The sequence below is a fragment of the Hypanus sabinus genome, chromosome 23, assembly GCF_030144855.1.
Source record: "Hypanus sabinus isolate sHypSab1 chromosome 23, sHypSab1.hap1, whole genome shotgun sequence".
Lineage (NCBI taxonomy): Eukaryota > Metazoa > Chordata > Chondrichthyes > Myliobatiformes > Dasyatidae > Hypanus > Hypanus sabinus.
The window spans coordinates 52,108,116-52,125,635 of NC_082728.1; the positions used below are offsets into that span (position 1 = coordinate 52,108,116).

The 17,520-nt window shown below is 44.0% G+C and overlaps 1 protein-coding gene across 1 annotated transcript in view; it reads right to left on the reverse strand.

Moving 5' to 3' along the window:
- Positions 1 to 17,520, reverse strand: part of spata20 (spermatogenesis associated 20) — a 472,602-nt gene that overhangs the window by 268,653 nt on the left and 186,429 nt on the right. The gene's annotated exons all lie outside the window — the stretch shown is intronic.

The window sequence follows — 17,520 nt, forward strand, 5'->3', positions numbered from 1 at the left end:
ATTACATCGCATCTCTTAAACTCTGTCCCCCGACTTATGAAAGCTAACACACCATAAGCTTTCTTAACTACACTATCTACCTGTGAGGCAACTTTCAGGGATCTGTGGACATGTACCCCCAGATCCCTCTGCTCCTCCACACTACCAAGTATCCTGCCATTTACTTTGTACTCTGCCTTGGAGTTTGTCCTTCTAAAGTGTACCACCTCACATTTCTCCGGGTTGAACTCCATCTGCCACTGCTCAGCCCACTTCTGCATCCTATCAATGTCTCTCTGCAATCTTTGACAATCCTCTACACTATCTACAACACCACCAACCTTTGTGTCATATGCAAACTTGCCAACCCACCCTTCATCAAGGTCATTAATAAAAATCATGAAAAGTAGAGGTCCCAGAACAGATCCAAATGGGACACCACTAGTCACAACCCTCCAATCTGAATGTACTCCTTCCACCACAACCCTCTGCCTTCTGCAGGCAAGCCAATTCTGAATCCACCTGGCCAAACTTCCCTGGATCCCATGCCTTCTGACTTTCTGGATAAGCCTACCGTGTGGAACCTTGTCAAATGCCTTACTAAAATCCATGTAGATCACATCCACTGCAATACCCTCATCTATATGCCTGGTCACCTCCTCAAAGAACTCTATCAGGCTTGTTAAGCACGATCTGCCCTTCACAAAGCCATGCTGACTGTCCCTGATCAGACCATGATTCTCTAAATGCCCATAGATCCTATCTCCAAGAGTCTTTTCCAACAGTTTTCCCACCACAGACGTAAGGCTCACTGGTCTATAATTACCCGGACTATCCCTACTACCTTTTTTGAACAAGGGGACAACATTCACCTCCCTCCAATCCTCCGGTACCATTCCTGTGGACAACGAGGACATAAAGATCCTAGCCAGAGGCTCAGCAATCTCTTCCCTCGCCTCGTGGAGAAGCCTGGGGAATATTCCATCAAGCCCCAGGGACTTATCCGTCCTAATGTATTTTAACAACTCCAACACCTCCTCTCCCTTAATATCAACATGCTCCAGAACATCAACCCCACTCATATTGTCCTCACCGTCATCAAGTTCCCTCTCATTGGTGAATACCGAAGAGAAGTATTCATTGAGGTCCTCTCTCCCTTCCACAGCCTCCAGGCACATCTTCCCACTTTTATCTCTAATCGGTCCTACCTTTACTCCTGTCATCCTTTTGTTCTTCACATAATTGAAGAATGCCTTGGGGTTTTCCTTTACCCTACTCGCCAAGGCCTTCTCATGACCCCTTCTTGCTCTTCTCAGCCCTTTCTTAAGCTACTTTCTTGCTACTTTATATTCCTCAATAGACCCATCTGATCCTTGCCTTCTAAACCTCATGTAGGCTGCCTTCCTCCACCTGACTACATTTCCACTTCACTTGTCACCCATGGTTCCTTCACCCTACCATTCTTTATCTTCCTCACCGGGACAAATTTATCCCTAACATCCTGCAAGATATCCCTAAACATCAACCACATGTCCATAATACATTTCCCTGCAAAAACATCATCCCAATTCACAACCGCAAGTTCTAGCCTGATAGTCTCATAATTTGCCCTTCCCCAATTAAAAATTTCCCTGTCCTCTCTGATTCTATCCTTTTCCATGATAATGCTAAAGGTCAGGGAGCGGTGATCACTGTCCCCCAGATGCTCACCCACTGACAGATCTGTGATCTGACCCGGTTCGTTACCTAATACTAGATCTAGTATGGCATTCCCCCTAGTCGGCCTGTCAACATACTGTGACAGAAATCCATCCTGGACACACTTAACAAACACTACCCCATCTAAACCCTTGGGACTAATCAAGTGCCAATCAATATTAGGGAAGTTAAAATCACCCATGATAACAACCCTGTTATTTTTGCACCTTTCCAAAATCTGCCTCCCAATCTGCTCCTCGGTATCTCTGCTGCTACCAGAGGGCCTATAGAATACCCCCAGTTGAGTAACTGCTCCCTTCCTGTTCCTGACTTCCATCCATACTGACTCAAAAGAGGATCCTGCTACATTACCCACCCTTTCTGCAGCTGTAATAATAAGTAACAATAATAAGTAATAATAAGTAACAATAATAAGTACTTAACAATAAGTATACCGTACTGGATACTGTTGATGGGGATGACCTACCAGGAATGAGTTGCAGTGGTTCTGCCTCTGGCACAGAGGTTGAACCCTCAACTAGAAAGGGGAGGAGGGAAGAGAAGAGAGCGATAGTTTTAGGGGATTCTATAGTTAGGGGGGCAGATAGGAGATTTTGTGGGGCAGATCGGGAGTCTTGGATGGTATGTTGCCTCCCTGGTGCCAGGGTCCGGGACATCTCAGATCGGGTGCAGGCTATTCTTGAGAACAAGGGCATGAACCCAGATGTAGTGGTCCATGTAGGGACCAACGATGTAGGTAAGGTGAGTGAGGGGGTCCTGCTTAGAGAGTTCAGGGAGTTAGGAGTGAAGCTGAAAGGCAGGACCTCCAGGGTGACAATCTCGGGATTGCTACCTGTGCCACGTGCGAGTGAGGCGAAGAATAGAATGATTATGCACATTAATACGAGGCTGAGAGCATGGTGCAGGAAGGAAGGGTTCAGGTTTTTGGATAATTGGTCATTGTTCCAGGGACATTGGGATCTGTTTCGAAGGGACGGTCTACATCTGAACCGGAGGGGTACTAGCATTCTTGCAGGAGTGTTTGCCAGTGCTGCTCGGGGGGGTTTAAACTAGATGTGCAGGGGGCAGGGATCCAGATCCAGAGGGTTGGTCAGAAGGAGCATGGGATTAAATGTGTAGAAGGTTTGGGTAATCTTGAGAAGGTCATCAAAATTCAGGGTGCAATTAGCCCGATGGAAGTTCAAGGAGCTGGGTTAGGTACAGTAGACAGTCTTTTAAGCAAAGAGAGGAGGAATGGGCTAAGAATTCTATACTTGAATGCACGTAGTGTCAGAAATAAGGCAGATGAGCTTGAAGCTCAGATGAAAATGGGGAACTACGATATTGTTGGGATAACGGAGACATGGCTGCAAGGGGATCAGGCCTGGGAATTGAGTGTACCAGGGTATACGTGCTATCGTAGAGACAGAAATATGGGAAGAGGGGGTGGGGTGGCCCTGTTGTTAAGGAATGAGATTCAGTCCTTAGCAAGAGGTGACTTGGGAACAGGGGAAGTAGAGTCTGTGTGGATTGAGCTGAGGAACAGCAAGGGTAAAAAGACCCTAATGGGTGTTGTGTACAGGCCCCCAAACAGTAGCGTGGATATTGGTTAGGGAGTTAACATTGGCATGTGCTAAAGGTAATGTAGTCGTTATGGGAGATTTCAACATGCAGGTGAACTGGGAGAATCAGGTAGGTGCTGGACCCCAGGATAGGGAGTTTGTGGAGTGTCTAAGGGATGTATTTTTGGAACAGCTTGTGCTTGAGCCAACCAGGAACGAGGCTATTCTGGACTTGGTGATGTGTAATGAACAGGAATTGATAAGTGATCTTGAAGTAAAGGAGCCATTAGGAAGTAGTGATCATAACATGATAAGTTTTTATCTACAATTTGAGAGGGATAAGGGCAGATCAGAGGTGTCAGTGTTGCAATTAAATAAAGGAGACTACGGAGCCATGAGGGAAGAGCTGGCCAAAGTTAAATGGGCGGATGCCCTGGCAGGAAAGACAGTGGATCAGCAGTGGCAGATATTCTTGGGCATAATACAAAAGATGCAAAAGCAGTTCATTCCAATGAGAAGGAAGGATTCAAAGAGGGGGAAGGGGCCACAGTTGTTGACAAAGGAAGTCAGAGATTGTATAGCATTAAAGAAAAAGAAATATGACAGGGCTAAGATGAGTGGGAATACAGATGATTGGGAAAGTTTTAAGGAGCAGCAGATCTTAACTAAAAAAGCAATACGGAGAGAAAAAATCAGGTATGAGCTCAGACTAGCCAGGAATATAAAAGGGGATAGCAAAAGCTTTTTTAGCTATGTGAAGAGAAAGAAGATAGTTAAGAACAATGTTGGCCCCTTGAAGAATGAATTGGGAGAAATTGTTATGGGAAACAGGGAAATGGCAACAGAATTTAATGCGTACTTTAGATCTGTCTTCACCAGGGAGGACACAAGCAATCTCCCAGATGTATGGATGGGCCAGGGTCATAAGATATCAGAGGAATTGAGACAGATTGACATTAGGAAAGAAACTGTGATGAGTAGACTGGTAGGACTGAAGGCTAATAAATCCCCGGGTCCAGATGGTCTGCATCCGAGGGTTCTAAAAGAGGTGGCTCAGGAAATTGCGGATGCATTGGTAATCATTTTCCAATGTTCCTTAGATTCAGGATCAGTTCCTGAAGGTTGGAGAGTGGCTAATGTTATCCCACTTTTCAAGAAGGGAGGGAAGGAGAAAACGGAGAACTATCTGGCCCTGTTAGCCTAACGTCAGTCGTGGGGAAGATGCTTGAGTCCATTATTAAGGATGAAATAGTGGCACATCTAGATGGCAGAAATAGGATTAGGCCGAGCCAGCATGGATTTACCAAGGGCAAATCATGCTTGACTAATCTGTTGGAGTTTTTTGAGGGTGTAACAAGGATGTTAGACGAGGGTAAGCCAGTGGATGTTGTATACCTAGATTTTCAGAAGGCATTCGATAAGGTGCCACATAGGAGATTGGTGAGTAAAATCAGAGCTCATGGCATTGGGGGCAGGGTTTCAACATGGATAGAAAACTGGTTGGCAGATAGAAAGCAAAGGGTAGCAGTGAATGGGTGTTTCTCGGACTGGCTGGAGGTGACTAGTGGGGTACCACAGGGCTCTGTATTGGGACCACAGCTCTTTATGATTTATGTCAATGATTTAGATGAGGGCATTGAAAACTATATCAGCAAGTTTGCTGACGATACTAAACTGGGTGGCAGTGTGACATGCGAAGAGGACGTTAGGAGAATACAGGGAGACTTGGATAGGCTGGGTGAGTGGGCAGATACTTGGCAGATGTCATTCAATGTGAATAAATGTGAAGTTATCCACTTTGGAAGCAGGAATAAGAGGGCAGAGTATTATCTGAACGGTGTAGAGTTAGGTAAGGGAGAAATGCAAAGAGACCTAGGAGTCCTTGTTCACCAGTCAATGAAGGTGAATGAGCAAGCGCAACAGGCAGTGAAGAGGGCAAATGGAATGTTGGCCTTTGTTACAAGGGGAATTGAATACAAGAGCAAGGATGTCCTTTTGCATTTGTACAGGGCCCTGGTGAGACCACACCTGGAATATTGTGTACAGTTTTGGTCTCCAGGTTTAAGGAAGGACATTCTGGCAGTTGAGGAAGTGCAGCGTAGATTCACTAGGTTGATTCCTGGGATGGCAGGGCTGTCTTACGCAGAGAGATTGGAGAGATTGGGCTTGTACACGCTGGAATTGAGGAGATTAAGAGGGGATCTGATTGAAACGTTTAAGATAATTAAAGGATTTGATAGGATTGAGGCAGGAAATATGTTCCAGATGTTGGGAGAGTCCAGTACCAGAGGGCATGGATTGAGAATAAGAGGTCAGTTATTTAAAACAGAGTTGAGGAAGAGCTTCTTCTCCCAGAGAGTTGTGCAGGTGTGGAATGCACTACCTCGGAAGACGGTGGAGGCCAATTCTCTGGATGCTTTCAAGAAGGAACTAGATAGATATCTGATGGATAGGGGAATCAAGGGATATGGGGACAAGGCAGGGACTGGGTATTGATAGTGAATGATCAGCCATGATCTCAGAATGGCGGTGCAGACTCGAGGGGCCGAATGGTCTACTTCTGCACCTATTGTCTATTGTCTATTGTAATAGTATCCCTGACCAGTAATGCCACCCCCACTCCCCTTCCCCCCTCTCTATCCCTTTTAAAGCACTGAAATCCAGGAATATTGAGAATCCATTCCTGCCCTGGTGCCAGCCAAGTCTCCGTAATGGCCACTACATTATAATTCCATGTATGTATCCAAGCTCTCAGTTCATCACCTTTGTTCCTGATGCTTCTTGCATTGAAGTACACACACTTTAGCCCTTCTACCTTACTACCTTTATACCCTTTATTCTGCTGCTCTTTCCTCAAAGCCTCTCTATATGTTAGATCTGGCTTTACTCCATACACTTCTTTCACTGCTCTATCACTCCGGGTCCCATCCCCCTTGCAAATTAGCTTAAGTCCTCCCGAACCATGCTAGCAAACCTACCAGCAAGGATATTGCTCCCCATTCAAATTCAAATTAATGGAAAGAATCAGCTGTTGAGAGAAATAAATTCACCAATTACTTGATTGTCGTTCAATCAAATAATTGATAATTAAATTAAATTAAATTAAGTGTGTAGTCATTTTTACTCTGAATCTTGAACTCGGCATGATTGGCCCAAAGGCGGATCGGCTCCAATTCTCGACCAACTCGCTGATTAAAGTGTCAAGCAAGCTTTAACTCAATGAGGACGAGAGAGCCATCTGCCTGCATTTCACTGGATTCCCTCTCCCATTCATTTACTGCTGCTGGAGGAACTTGGGACTTAGGCAAGATTTCACCAGCACAGTTTGTGGATTGGACGTTTTTGTAGAGGATTCTGTAGTTCATGTTATGTGTGTTTTTGGTTTCTGGTTACTTTATTCTTTTTTTAATTGCTATTTTGCGCGATTTTGATCACAGTGGACTGGTTCTGTGGCCTGCAATCAATGAATGACATAGCACTAAATTGAACAGAACTGAACTAAACTGAACACTCCTAGACTGTTTCAAGGACTCTGCCATTTTGATGTTTAGTATTCTGTATGTTATTCGCTCTTTTTTTGCCATTTGCACAATTTGTTCTTTTTTAACAAGCTGGGTGTTTGATGCTTTCTTTGAACAGGGGTCATGTCATTTCTTTGTTTCATGGCAGTCTGCGGGAAGACAAGTCTCAGGGTTGTATACGGCTTATATATTTTGATAATAAATGTACTTTGAAGCTTTCAACTTCTGTTAATAATTTTAACATTATTTTTAAATTTCAGAATCAAGTTTTATTATTCTACTGCCTTCACAATGCAGTTACAAAGCTAGGCAGGGAATTAAACACTCTCTCAAAAATCACCCAAGCCAGAAGCTTTCTTCAGGGCTTTTAACAAGAAAATGTTGCGAAACTGCTGAGAGTTAAATAAAACACTTATTACATGCAATACAGAATCATCACATGCCTGGATATATTAATAGTATCAATTATTCTCACAATCAGTGTTAATCAAGCTAATACACACGTCCCGCAACTATGTCATGTGGACCAGAGTGAAGTCATAGCACAACAATAACTTAATAGTGATAAACAATAAACATACTTCCTTGAAAGTACATCTACTAAATGTTTACCACTATTAAGAAAGCTTAAGACTCATAGATATTACTGTTTTAAGAGCAAATAAAGAGTAGGTGGAGATGGATGTCTTTCTACCGTGTGACTTGTAAGTCAAAATCCAAATTAACCTGTGCAGGAAATGATGTAAAAAACAGCTTACAAACAGTAAGTTCATACAAAATTAACTGCATACAAAATGAGACCAGAACAATTGAAAGATCTAATTTATTATCAGTGTACATACATGTTACCATATACAACCCTGAGATTCATTTTCTTGTGGGCATATTCCATAAATCTATGGAATAGTAACTATAACAGGATCAATGAGAGATCAACCAGAGTGCAGAAGACAACAAACTGTGCAATAAATAATGAGAAAATGAGATAATAAGATAGAGTCCCTAAAGTGATATCACTAGTTGTGGGAGCACTCCAATGATGGGGCAAGTGAATGTAGTCAGAACCACAAAAAACCTACAGCACAATACAGACCCTTCAGCGCTCACAGCTGTGTTGAACATATCCTTACTTTAGAAATTACCTAGGGTTACCCATTAGCCCTCTATTTTTCTAAGCTCCATGTATCAATCCAGGAGTCTCTTAAAAGACCCTATCATATCCGCCTCTACCACCGTTGCCAGCAGCCCATTCCATGCACTCACCACTCTGCGGAAAAAACTTACCCCTGACATCTCATCTGTACCCACTTCCATACACCTTATAATTGTGCCCTCTTGTGCTAGCCATTTCAGCCCTGGGAAAAAGCCTCTGACTATTGTCCCGATCATTGACTCTCATCATCTTCTACACCTCTATCAGGTCACCTCTCATCCTCCATCATCCAAAGAAAAAAAGACCAAGTTCACTGAACCTATTCTCATAAGGCATGCACCCCAATTCAGGCAACATTCTTGTAAATCTCCTCTGCACCCTTTCTATGGTTTCCATATCCTTTCTGTAGTGAGGTGACCAGAACTGAGCACAGTACGTTAAGTGAGGTCTAACCAGGGTCCTATATAGCTGCAACATTACTTCTCGGCTCCTAAACTCAATCCCAACATTGATGAAGGCCAATACCATATAACCATATAACGATCACAGCACGGAAACAGGCCATCTCGGCCCTCCTAGTCTGTGCCGAACTCTTAATCTCACCTCGTCCCACCTACCCGCACTCAGCCCATAACCCTCCACTCCTTTCCTGTCCATATACCTATCCAATTTTACCTTAAATGACACAACTGAACTGGCCTCTACTACTTCTACAGGAAGCTCATTCCACACAGCTATCACACTCTGAGTAAAGAAATACCCCCTCATGTTTCCCTTAAACTTCTGCCGCCAAACTCTCAAATCATGTTCTCTCGTTTGAATCTCCCCTACTCTCAATGGAAACAGCCTATTCACGTCAACTCTATCTATCCCTCTCAAAATTTTAAATACCTCGATCAAATCCCCCCTCAACCTTCTACGCTCCAATGAATAGAGACCTAACTTGTTCAACCTTTCTCTGTAACTTAAGTGCTGAAACCCAGGTAACATCCTAGTAAATCATCTCTGCACTCTCTCTAATTTATTGATATCTTTCCTATAATTCGGTGACCAGAACTGCACACAATATTCTAAATTTGGCCTTACCAATGCCTTGTACAATTTAACATTACATCCCAACTTCTGTACTCAATGCTTTGATTTATAAAGGCCAGCATTCCAAAAGCCTTCTTCACCACCCTATCTACATGAGACTCCACCTTCAGGGAACTATGCACTGTTATTCCTAGATCTCTCTGTTCCTCTGCATTCCTCAATGCCCTACCATTTACCCTGTATGTTCTATTTGGATTATTCCTGCCAAAATGTAGAACCTCACACTTCTCAGCATTAAACTCCATCTGCCAACGTTCAGCCCATTCTTCTAACCGGCATAAATCTCCCTGCAAGCTTTGAAAACCCACCTCATTATCCACAACACCTCCTACCTTAGTATCATCGGCATACTTACTAATCGAATTTACCACCCCATCATCCAGATCATTTATGTATATTACAAACAACATTGGGCCCAAAACAGATCCCTGAGGCACCCCGCTAGTCACCGGCCTCCATCCCGATAAACAATTATCCACCACTACTCTCTGGCATCTCCCATCTAGCCACTGTTGAATCCATTTTATTACTCCAGCATTAATACCTAAAGACTGAACCTTCTTAACTAACCTTCCATGTGGAACTTTGTCAAAGGCTTTGCTGAAGTCCATATAGACTACATCCACTGCCTTACCCTCGTCAACATTCCTCATAACTTCTTCAAAAAATTCAATAAGGTTTGTCAACATGACCTTCCACGCACAAATCCATGCTGGCTACTCCTAATCAGATCCTGTCTATCCAGATAATTATTAATACTATCTCTAAGAATACTTTTCATTAATTTACCTACCACTGATGTCAAACTGACAGGTCTATAATTGCTAGGCTTACTTCTAGAACCCTTTTTAAACAATGGAACCACATGAGCAATACGCCAATCCTCCGGCACAATCCCCGTTTCTAATGACATCTTAAAGATCTCTGTCAGAGCTCCTGCTATCTGTACACAAACTTCCCTCAAGGTCCTGGGGAATATCCTGTCAGGACCTGTCAGGCATACACTGTATGCCTTCTTAACCACATAGTCAACCTGCACAGCAGCTTTGAGTGCCCTATGGACTCGAGTACCCTATGAGTGCCCAAGATCCCTCTGATCCTCCACACTGCCAAGTGTCTTACCATTAATACTATATTGTTATGATCCCAGCCCCCTCCTTTGTGAGAATCGCAAGAGCACCCATTGAGGGGGGGGGGGGGGGTCAGTAGACCCAGGAAGTGAGAGAGAGAGAGAAACGTGCCAAATTGCACGTCCCACCCGGGATACAGAATAAGACGACAGCGACTATTGTCTCATGGAGACCACATGAAAAGCCCTCGGGCAAGGTGGGCTGGTTGAGAGAGAGATTGCATCATCCCAACCTGATTGACACCTGCGACCCCGTGAAGAAGTATAAAGGAGAGTCTCAGGGGGTCAGCCCCCTCAGACGCACCAAGAAGACATGAGAGAGTGTTCCCGCAGCAGCGGGAAGCCATTCTGAAGGAAGCCACGTGCGTTAGATTCCGGGATTGGAATTTGTGGCTGGAATCACAGAAAACCGCTTTTAACTAACATCGGGGAGAGGAAACCAACGCTCCCCCGATTTCACGGAAGATTCATCAAGACTCGGCAAGTTCTTTCTCTTCTCCCCCAATCTCTCTCTCTCGGTCGCCCCACATGAAACCCAGCGATTTTCAAAGGGCTGAGGCCTGCAGACTTTCTGAGTGACTTTTATATTTCCAACGGACAATCTATTAACCCCTAGACAACAGCAGAGCTCACTTCTTAATGATGATTATTACTATACCCGCGCTTTAGATTGAGTGTTGACGATGTGCACTATCTGAATGTATGTATTAACCCTACTTTTGTGTCCCTTTATAAATAAAACATTTGAAAATAGTGACATCAGCATTCAACGGACCTCTCTATCTTTGCTGGTAAGTTCTCCAGTTACGGGATTCGTAACAATATCCTGCCATCATAGTTGACCTACCAAAATGAACCACCACGCACTTATCTGGGTTGAAATCCATCTGCCACTTCTCAGCCCATTTTGCATCTTATCAATGTCGCGCTGTAACCTCTGACAGCCCTCCACACTATCCACAACACCTCCAACCTTTGTGTCATCAGCAAATTTACTAACCCATCCCTCCACTTCTTCATCCAGGTCATTTATAAAAATCACGAAGAGTAGGGGTCCCAGAATAGATCCCTATGGCACACCGCTAGTCAGCAACCTCCATGCAGAATATGACCCGTCTACAACCACTCTGCCTTCTGTGGGCAAGCCAGTTCTGGATCCACAAAGCAATGTCTCCTTAGATCCCATGCCTCCTTACTTTCTCAATAAGCCTTGCATGGCCTACCTCAGGGGTCACCAACCTTTTTTGCACCGCGAACCAGTTAAATATTGACAATATTCTTGCAGACTGGCCAACGGGCGTGGTGTTAATCATGACCAGAATATAGCACTACTCGAAGGGGGTTCCTTCTTTCCAGTCTATTCTGCAATTTAGTTTTCATGGCTATCAGCACTTGCTTCTGTCCCGCTTGCTCACGTTTTTTCCGCTCAAAAAACTCAAAGGGTTTGTCTTTAAGTGCAGGGTGCTTGGACTCAAGATATCAAAGCAATTTTGAGGGCTTCATTGCCTCATTAGACAGCCTCCGGGCACGAACTCCAGCCTCCCGCCTTGGCCAGGTGCAGCGGGTCGTGGGTGGGGTGAGAGGACAAGGTAAGGGCCAGAGGTCCCCAGAGCGAGGTCCAAGCGAGGAGTGCGACAGGGCGCACGCCCACAATCCCTTGTAGGATCTATCGGCTGACAAATTTTGGCTCGAGGGATGACTTTCAGTAGATCACAGTGAGGTAGCTGCTCTGCTACTTACGAAACCCTGAGCCCGAATTAGGTCGTCTGCGAATATTTTAGCACCACGGACATTTAGTGTGCTAAACAGGTTTAGAGGCGGCGCCCATCTGTCCACGCTCCAGGCCAGTAGCAACAGCATTCCTCCCCGGCCGCACAAGGTGGCCAGTTACCCGAGGCCAACCAGTGATCCCTGGTGCTAGGGTATCACTGCGTTTAGGCGACTGATGACCTCGCGTGCGTTCCTAGTTCAACAGTGGGCGTGACAGGGAATGAGGAAAGGTGCAGGTGCGCCAAATCATATCGTTTCCTCGCAGCCCGGTAGCACATGTTTTGCAGCCCGGTGGTTGGGGACCGCTGGCCTACCTTATCAAATGCCTTGCTGAAATCCATGTACACAATATCTACTGCTCTTCCTTCATCAATGTGTTTAGTCACATCCTCAAAAAATTCAATCAAGCTCGTAAGGCACGACCTGCCTTTGACAAAGTCACGCTGACTATTCCTAATCACATTATGCCTCTCCAAATGTTCATAAATCCTGCCTCTCAGGAGCTTCTCCACCAAATTACCACTGAAGTAAGACTCACTGGTCTATAATTTCCTGGGCTATCTCTACTTCCTTTCTTGAATAAGGGAACAACATCCACAACCCTCTAATCCTCTGGAACCTCTCCCATCCCCATTGATGATGCAAAGATCATCGCCAGAGGCTTAGCAATCACCTCCCTCGCCTCCCACAGTAGCTTGGGGTACATCTGGTCCGGTCCTGGTGACTTATCCAACTTGATACTTTCCAAAAGCTCCAGCACATCCTCTTCTTTAATATCTACATGCTCAAGCTTTTCAGTCCACTGTAAGTCATCCCCTACAATTGCCAAGCTCCTTTTCTGTAGTGAATACTGAAGCAAAATACTCATTAAGTACCTCTACATCTCATCCGGTTCCATACACACTTTTCCACTGTCACACTTGATTGGTCCTATTCTTTCACGTCTTATCCTCTGGCTCTTCACATACTTGTAGAATGCCTTGGGGTTTTTTGAATCCTGTCCGCCATGACCACTTCTGGCTCTCCTAATTTCATTGTTAAGCTCTTTCCTGCTAGCCTTATAATCTTCTAGATCTCTATCATTATCTAGTTTTTTGAATCTTTCATAAGCTCTAGTTTTCTGTTTGACTAGATTTACAACAGCACCATCCTTTCCCTGTCACATTGGAGCATACCTATGCAGAACTCCACGCAAATATCTCCTGAAGATTTGCCACATTTCTTCCATACGTTTCCCTGAGAACCTCTGTTTCCAATTTATGCTTCCAAGTTCCTGCCTGATGGCCTTATATTTCCCCTTACTCCAATTAAACACTTTCCTAACTTGTCTGTTACTATCCCTCTCCAATGCTAAAGGAAAAGGAGATAGAATTGATAGATAGAAAGATAGATAGATAGATACTTTTTATCCCCAAGGGGAAATTCAACATTTTTCCAGAGTCCCATACACTTATTGTAGCATAAAACTAATTACATACAGTATTTAACTCAGTATAAATGATATGCATCTAAAATCACCCTCCCAAAAAGCATTAATAAATAGCTTTTAAAAAGTTCTTAAATAGTTTACTAAAGTGCATTGAGTGGTAACTTAAGCTAAGTCCTAACCCCGGCACTTTAACATGTCTTGCCCCTGGTGGTTGAATTGTAGAGCCGAATGGTGTTGGGGAGTAATGGTCTCTTCATCCCGTCTGAGGAGCATTGCATTGACAGCAACCTGCCACTGAAGCTGCTTCTCTGTCTCTGGATGGTGCTGTGCAGAGGATGTTCAGGGTTTTCCATGATTGACCGTAGCCTACTCAGCGCCCTCCGCTCTGCCACCGATGTCATACTCTCCAGTTCTGTGCCCACGACAGAGCCCGCCTTCCTTACCAGCTTATTAAGACGTGAGGCGTCCCTCTTCTTAATGCTGCCTCCCCAGCACGCCACCACAAAGAAGAGGGCGCTCTCCACAACTGACCGATAGAACATCTTCAGCATCTCACTACAAACATTGAATGACGCCAGCCTTCTGAGGAAGTACAGTCGACTCTGTGCTTTCCTGCACAGGGCATGTGTGTTGGCAGTCCAGTCTAGCTTCTTGTCTAACTGCACTCCCAGATACTTGTAGGTCTTAACCTGCTCCACACATTCTCCATTAATGATCACTGGCTCCATATGAGGCCTAGATCTCCTAAAGTCCACCACCATCTCCTTGGTCTTGGTGAAATTGTGATCACTATCTCTAAAATGCTCTCCCACTGAGAGATCTGACACCTGACCAGGTTCATTTCCCAATACCAGATTTAAGGGGCAAAAGTTTAGGGGTAACATGAGGGGGAACTTCTTTACTCAGAGAGTTGTAGCTGTGTGGAACGAGCTTCCAGTAGAAGTGGTAGAGGCAGGTTCGATATTGTCATTTTAAAAAAATTGGATAGGTATATGGACAGGAAAGCAATGGAGGGTTATGGGCTGAGTGCAGGTCGGTGGGACTAGGTGAGAGTAAGTATTCGGCACAGACTAGAAGGGCCGAGATGGCCTGTTTCCGTGCTGTAATTGTTATATGGTTATAAGTACTGCCTCTCCTCTTGTAGGCTTATCTACATATTCTGCCAAGAAACCTTCCTGAACACACCTAAAAAACTCTACCCCATCTAAAACCCTAGCTCTAGGGGCATGCCAATCCATATTTGGGAAATTAAAATCTCCCACCACAACCCTGTTATTATTACACCTTTCCAGAATCTGTCTCCCTATCTTCTATTGGGTGGTCTATATAAAACACCCAGTAGTGTTATTAACCCCTTCCTGTCCCTAACTTACACCCAAAGAGACTCCAGAGACAATCCCTCCATGACTTCCTCCTTTTCGGCAGCTGTGACACTATCTCTGATCAGCAGTGCCATGCCCCCACCACTTCTGCCTCCCTGCCTGTCCTTTCTGAAACATCTAAAGCCTGGCACTCAAAGTAACCATTCCTACTCCTGAGCCATCCAAGTCTCTGTAATGGCCACAACATCATAGCTCCAAGTACTGATCCACGCTCTAAACTCATCCACTTTGTTCATAATATTCCTTGCATTAAAATAGACACATCTCAAACTATCGGTCTGAGCGCATCCCTTCTCTGTCATCTACCTAACCGCCTTCTTGCACTGTCTCCAAGCTTTCTCTACTTGAGAGCCAACTGTCTCTAGAGTTCGATTGCAAACACCACCCCCCCCACAATCCTAGTTTAAACTTTCCCCAATATTCTTTGCAAACCTCCCTGCCAGGATATTGGTACCCTGGGATTCAAGTGCAACCCATCCTTTTGGTACAGGTCACACCTGCCCCAAAAGAGGTCCCCTGCTCCAATCCCTCAGCATGCATTTATCCTCCACTTCATTCCATTGCTATACTCACCGTCACATGGCACAGGCAGTAATCCCGAGATTACTACCTTTGTGGTCCTGCTTCTCAACTTCCTTCCTATCTCCCTGTGGTCTGTTTTCAGAACTTCATCCCTTTTCCTACCTATGTCATCAGTACCAATCCTCTTTTCATCAAGAGCCTGATGGTTGAGGAGTAGAAACTGTTCTTGAACCTGGTGGTGCAAGTCCTGAGGCTCTTGTACCTTCTACCTGATGGTAGCAATGAGAATAGAGCATGACCCGGGTGGTGGGCATCTCTGATGATGGATGCTGCTTTCCTATGACAGCATCCATATAGATGTGCTCAATGGTTGGGAGGGCTTTACCCATGATGTACTGGGCTGAGTCCACTACTTTTTGTAAGATTTTTCACTCAAAGGCATTGGTATTTTCAAACCAGGTCGTGATGCAGCCAGTCATACATTAACATGTGAAATTTGCTGTTCTGTGGCAGCAGAACAGTACTAGACATTAAAAAAAATACCTTAAAGTACAATAAAAATATGATAAATAAATAGTGCAAAAGAGGAATGATAAGGGAGTGCTGATAGGTTCATGGACCATTCAGAAATCGGAATGCAGAGAAGCTGTTCCTAAACACTGAGCCAAGGAGTTGTCAATATACAATTCAAACAGCAGAACTGATATCAGAAGTTCTTGCATCAGCAGAGGTTGTGTATCGCCTTGCTACTTGTCAACATCTGGGAGTCAGGTTCCCAATCCAAGTTATCTAAGTACATGTATGTCACCATATACAACATCTTCTTGCAGGCATACTCAATAAATCCAGTAACCATAATAGGATAACCATTGTGCAGAAGACAACAAACTGTACAAATACAAAAAGTAAGAAAAAATATATAAAATAATATAATAGGAAATAATAATAATAATATATTAAATATTGAGACATGAGATGAAGAATCCTTGAAAGTGAGTCCATAGGTTGTTGGAATAGTTCATTGATGGGACCAGTTAAGTTGAGTGAAGTTATCCCCTCTGGTTCAGAAACCTGATGATTTGAGCAGTAATAATTGTTTCTGAACCTGGTGGTATGATTCCTGAGGCTCCTGTACTTTCTACCTGACGACAGCAGCGAGAAAAGAACATGGTCTTGGTGGTGGGGGTCCCTGATGATGGATGCTGCTTTCCTGCAACAATGCCCTGTATAGATGTGCTCAATGGTGGGGAGTGCTTTACCCCTTGATGGACTGGGCTGTATCCACTACTTTTTGTAGGATTTTCCATTCCATAGCATTGATGTTTCCATACCAGGCTGTGGTGCAGCCAGTCGATCTATTCTCCATTACATATCTATAGATGTTTGTCAAAGATTTATATGCCACCATTGAGCACATCTACATGAAACACTATCACAGGAAAGCAGCATCCATCATCAGGGACCCCCACCACCCAAAACATGCTTTCTTCTCACTGCTGTCTTCAGGAAATAGGCACAGGAGCCTCAGGACTGACACCACCAGTTTCAAGAACACTAATTACCCCTCAACCTTGAAAATACATTTATTTTGAACTTTGAAAATCCTAATCACTACCTCAGTTTAACAACCCCACATCCATTGCACTACAACAGACATTTTTGCACTAACTGTATTCTTTCTTGTAAAATTTGTGCATAATTTTATTTAACTTACATTTTCCTTGTGAATGTCATGTCCCTAACACTATGAACTTGTGAAGCTGCTACAAATAAGCTTTTCATTTCACCTGTGCATACATGTACTTGTGCATGTGACAATAAGCAGCTTTGTATAAATTTGATAGCTGGGTGACCTTCCACAAAACTGTCACAGACGATGCAACACCACTTTACCCAGCCTTATTAGGAGCAGAAGAATGTCTCCAAAATATCAAAGTGTTCAGAAAGATTGACAAATATTGAAAGACCACAGCTGCTGACCTTGTGATCAGCGATGAAATGGAGAGGAGAGTTCATACATATCGTCACAGCTGGCAAAGAGTGGGTAGGCTTGGACAAGAGCAGACAACAGAGGTGTTTGCCATCTATAGTGATATTTGAGTTTGTGATTATGGAAATATTAAAAAAGTAATCTGAATTTAATCAAAGCAACAGACACAAAATGCTGGAGGATCTCATTAGGTCAGGCAGTATCTATGGAGATGAATAAACAGCTGCATTTTGGACTGAAACCCTTCTTCAAGACTGGAAAGGAAAGGAGAAGATGCCAGAATAAAAAAG